Source organism: Nicotiana attenuata, chromosome 6 (assembly GCF_001879085.1).
Source record: "Nicotiana attenuata strain UT chromosome 6, NIATTr2, whole genome shotgun sequence".
In the NCBI taxonomy this organism is placed as follows: Eukaryota; Viridiplantae; Streptophyta; class Magnoliopsida; order Solanales; family Solanaceae; genus Nicotiana; species Nicotiana attenuata.
The window spans coordinates 85354570-85360178 of NC_031994.1; positions in this window are offsets into that span (position 1 = coordinate 85354570).

Below are 5609 nucleotides of genomic sequence, written 5' to 3' on the forward strand. Positions count from 1 at the left end.
ATCGAGGGCCCTGCGCGCAAAGGCAGCCCGATTTAACTTGTCCGAGGACGAAACCTTATTTAGAAGAATATTCGATGGCCCGCTAGCAATATGTCTGGGACCAGGAGATACCGAGTACGTTCTGAGGGAAGTTCACAAGGGCACCTGCGAAAATCATTCAGGCGCCGAATAATTTGTTCGAAAGGTAATCAGAGCCGGCTATTACTGGATCGACATGGAAAAAGATGCGAAGGAGTTCGTATGAAAATGTGATGGATGCCAAAGACATGCTCCGATGATTCACCAACCCGGGGAACTGCTGCATTCGGTCTTATCGCCATGGCCATTCATGAAGTGGGGAATGGAAATCGTTGGCCCTCTTCCATGGGCACCGGGTAAGTCTCAATTTATATTATTTATGACTGATTATTTTTCTAAGTAAGTTGAAGCACAGGCATTCGAAAAGGTCAGGGAGAAGGAATTCATCGACTTCATTTGGGACCACATCATATGTCGGTTCGAAATTCCATTCGAAATCATGTGTGACAACAGGAAACAATTTATCGGCAGCAAAGTGACCAAGTTTTTCGAAGATCATAAGATCAAAAGAATCTTATCGACACCTTATCACCCTAGTGGGAACGGACAAGCCGAATCAACCAACAAAACCATACTTCAAAAACTTGAAAAAAGGTTAACCGACGCCAAAAAAAAAGGAAGGAAATCTTGCTCGAGGTCCTATGGGCATACCACACAACCTAAAAGCCCAGTACCCGGTCCACCCCTTTCTCACTGGTTTACGGTACCGAAGCTTTGATATCGGTCGAACTCGATGAACCAAGTGTTAGATTCTGATACGTAACAAAGGAATCGAATGACGAGACCATGAGTACAAGCTTGGAGCTATTAGACGAAAGGCGCAAAGTCGCACTGGTCCGGTTGGCCACCCAAAAATAGCGGATCGAGAGGTATTACATTCGAAGGACCAACCTTCGATACTTCAATACTGGGGACTTAATGCTAAGGAAAGTCACACTGAACACCCGGAATCCGAACGAAGGGAAGTTGGGTACGAACTGGGAAGGACCATACCAAATTCTCGAGGGCACCAGGAAAGGATCCTATAAGCTCGGAACGATAAAACGGTGAACGACTACCAAGCAATTGGAATGTAAATCACCTAATGATATTACTTCGAAGGTACGACCCATTCATTTTCTTTTATTTATATTTTGAACTTACACTTGCAGGTGACCGACGAGGAGCCGTACAAAATATTTGGTCCAAAAGCACGCATTGCACCCTTTTTCCCTTGAACTGGTTTTATCCCAAATGGGTTTTCCGGCAAGGTTTTTAACAAGGCAACAGTGGATCGTGCTAACATAGAATAGAAGATCGGTCATGAATCGGTGTTAACGATCGCTTCAACAGTATCCGAGTTTCTCTCTATAATCAACCTCAAATACTGGGGGGCATTACCCTCGGATATCGGCTTTAGCAAGAAAATTACTTCGTGATGGAAGGGTCTCAATAGGTAGGGTTTATTGCAAGGGTCAAACGGTCAAACGAACCGTGCCCGCATAGATTGCTCGAGCCGTAACATAAAGCATGTACGCATGTATAACTGTTTTACACAAGAATAAAGAGAAGTATGTTCCTTGCAATCATATGGTCTTTTAAAAATTTGTTACTTACATTTCTTGAGGAATTCCCTGCTTCCGATCCCCTAAAGGTAACGAGCCCAAGGGTCGCCTTAACCTGAGATCGAACAATCACCCTCTCACTCGAGGGTTGCCATCCGAAAACAAACTCGAACGGTCCAATCTATTAGCCCTCGTGGGCGTAAGACCTATTAGGCAACCCCCGAATTTTAAAGGCCGCGGCCATCACCACTCGAGGACCGTTATCTTGTGCAAGACCGGATAACTCGGGAAAGCAAGTCCACTGGGCGACTACCGAACTAAAAGGCTACAGCCATATTAACATGGCTCGGAGACGTCCGAGACCCGTAACAAAAACTAGGCCTTCAAAAAAGAAAATTTTTCATAATCGGATCTAAAGGCTACCCTCAGCAAACTATAATTCGAATTACTTACTTTGGGAGAAAGTTTTCGGTAACATCGAACCGCCAAAACGCCTTAAAACAGAATAATTTAAAGGCAAGGTTTGTTTGAACCTTCGAACATAACTTAAGTTATTTCATGCTAAGGCATTTCGATCTTTGGGAATACAAATAATAAAGCAAAGGAAAAATTCGAAAGCTAAAAGGGAAAGAAAGCCTTATATATATTTATCCAAAAATCTTTTACTAAGGCAAAATGGCCCCGATATAGAAATCTACAACGGCCAAAACGACCTCAAATAAAAAATAAAAGATAAAACGTCTAAAAAATCCAAAGTGGTCGAATTTTCATCGGGGGCCGCGTCGTCGCCTTCGGGGTCTTCACCACCTTCAGGCTCATCTGAGTCTTCATACCCCTCGAAATCCTCCTCCTCGGGATAAGCCTGCTTCCTAGCCTTGGCCTCAGATATCTTGGCATCCTCAATCTCAGCCAGTAGGTCGAAGCCCAGAGCTTGAACTCCTTCGAGGGCCTCCCTCCGGGATTGCCACTTCATGTGATCGACCAAATTCTTCACTTGATCCTGAGCTCCCTCGGCATCGGCCTTATGCTGGGACACCTTATTATTAGCTTTGGCCTTGACCATAGCAATCTATGACCTGGCCGCCTCAAGTTCATTGGCCAGATTTTCTTGGCTGGAAACCTCCGAGCTCAGCTGAGACTAGATCTCCTTGATTGTCTTGGCCTGGGTCGAGGTATTTTCCTCTGCAGCTCGGAGCTGGGCCTCGGTCGATGCTAGTTGTGCCTGGACATCCTCCTTTTCCGAGGCTAGGAGGTCCATGTTATTCTTCTATTCATCGGCCTCAGCTTTTACTGTGTCCACCTCCGCCTGAAGCTGCCTGATCTATTCAAGTCTCTTTTGGACATGCAGGTTCGGGCCATTAGCCACTGTGTCCAAATCATCATCACTATCTTCAAGTACTCGTCTTACCTGCTCGACCCATTCGGCATGCTCCTTCCGAACCATTTCTAGCTCGGCCTGGAGTTTCTCACTAAGAAGCTTGTAGGTATCCCTCTTCTCAGTAAGCTCCCTAACCTCGACCTCGTGTTGGATTAACTCCTCCCGATATCGTGTCGCGCCCCGTTTTCTCGCGAAAGCGGGTTTTGACGTATGACAACTCTTTAAAGGAAGGGTTAAAAGAGAAGAGTCGCCACCTAATGATCTTTTAAGGTGCGTTAGGGCACCTATTTTCAAATGACTCAGGTTCAACTAGTTTACGTCACCAAAGATCAGGTAAGGGCTCAAATTTACCTCGAAGAGAAGGTGTTAGGCACTCTTCGAGATCCACAACTGTGGGTCCCAGCCGAACTTGAATTATATGGATTAGTCAAATAAACAAAGAGAGAGAGAGCACAAAGTTTGGGAATTTTATCCTTATAAAAGACTTTGAGTAATTGAATACAAACACTTGATAAGTAAAAGGGAAATAAGATGGGGGTCCTAAGTTTTTTAGCCTAAAGGATCATCCCGTGCAACATAAATAATACTTCGTAACTCCCTCTAGATGGGGTGTTACTCATATTATTCAGCGGGCACAGACTATAATCTCCTGCTACCCGATTACTATCTTTAAGTTGTTACCTAAAGCGCACTAGTTCAATTATAAGTCGTACCTTATGCGTGCACTACTCGTCCCATGCCTATGGTCCAGGAGGCGTTGGATCTCTATTTTAGGTGGTTCTAGACTTTACTTAGGCTGCTCAAAAAATGTCAAAACTAGGCGACATATAAAACACATTGGACTTCACATATGAGCAATTAAAGGCTCAAGTTAGCCTCCACAATTAAACAACAAATGCACGCGAAACAGATTTTCATGTTGGGCAGTTCAAGATTAAGGAACTTAAATCCCTATAGACATGATTTCTACGTGATAGGCATCAAGGCATGCAAGCAGTATTAGGAACCGACGTTATTCATAGACAGGATTGCATAGGTTGTTGCACACTGGTTATTGAGAAGGCAAATTCCTAGTTATTAGTCCTGCAGCTGTTACGCCTAGGTGATTTATGATAACGAGAGTAGAAACTCAGAATACTCATGCTTTTGATAACGGCCTAAGTAAGCCATGAACAATGTTAAAAGGGGTGTCTTTGTCAGTTATTAAGGCAAACAGTGGAATCCTATAGGCAGGATTTCTAATGATTAACATTTGGGAACCTGATTTTGTTGTTAAACCTTATAGGCAGGTTTTCTAGGTGAATAATGCGATGCAATGACAAATAAAGGGATTAGAGTCCTATAGGCATGATATCTAGTGTACACACTGCAGTAATGCAAATTAGAGGGGAGTTCCAGGATATTTATTTCCTACGGGCAGGTTCTCTAATAACATATAGCAACAAAGGTATTGAGGCATTTGAGATCATGCTTTGCCAATAAACAAGTAGTACAAGTGTGTGCTTTTCCTAATAGCATGCTTTCTACAGTGTGCATAGACAATGAGTAACAGAAGGCAAGGGCATTATTCGATCCTACAGGCATGTTATCTACCCCTTGCATATTAATATTAGAATCTACCCAATCCCCCTTTTACTATCACCCAATCGTTTACACAAAGATATTATTACAGACCAAAATTAATAAGTAAAGTAGTAATATTACATGATAATAAACAGGCCTATAGCAGGCCCCAAATAAAACAAATAAATCGTTACACCCCATATTTTCGTACATGAAAATACGCCATAAATAAATTAACCAGAGCTCGGAAGCGAGATGTCACGTCCCGCAATACTACATTACGACGATGTTGCACCCTGAAGTATTGTACGTTAAAATTTCGTTTTTAGTTAACCGATGTAAGACTCGGGGATGAGATCATCTTGACATCAACGTACTTACGCCATTTATAGAAAGCAATAAATAAGTGTTATGAAGAATAAGAGGATACACAGATTAAAGAATACGAGTTTCGTTGAAAGTGGTCAATTTGAAATAAAATACGGGTCGAGCGATAATACCCGATAATTATACCATGTAAGATACCATATGACCACGGTAGTATAATAAAGTATATATGAAGTATTTTAAAAATAAGTAGAATTTTAAGTAATTTGTGGTAATTTTTAAATTATGCGGATAATTAGTTAATTACCGGGTAACGGAACATTACCTAATTAATTGAGGATATGTATTGAATAAGCATGAGGTGGCAACCCCTCCATTCAAATCCAATGACTCATGAATTAGAATGGAAAGGTGTCGAATTCTTCATTTTTTATATATAGCCGCCTTTGCCCCTTCCCTTAAATCGTTCCATTTTTTGTATTTCTGTCTAATTCCACTTTCCAATTTTAACGTTGCTTTCCTAAATCAGCCAATTCCACTTTTTCCCATTTTCCCATTTTCTTGATTTATAGATCACAATCCAAAAGCATTTGGGATAGTAATATAGTAGAAAAACTTTCATGGTTTACTCCAATTTCAAATTCAAAGGCTAAAATACACTGTCTTTACAAGTTTTTACATAGTCAAAGGTCATATAAGTGAGAAGTAAGAAGAACTAT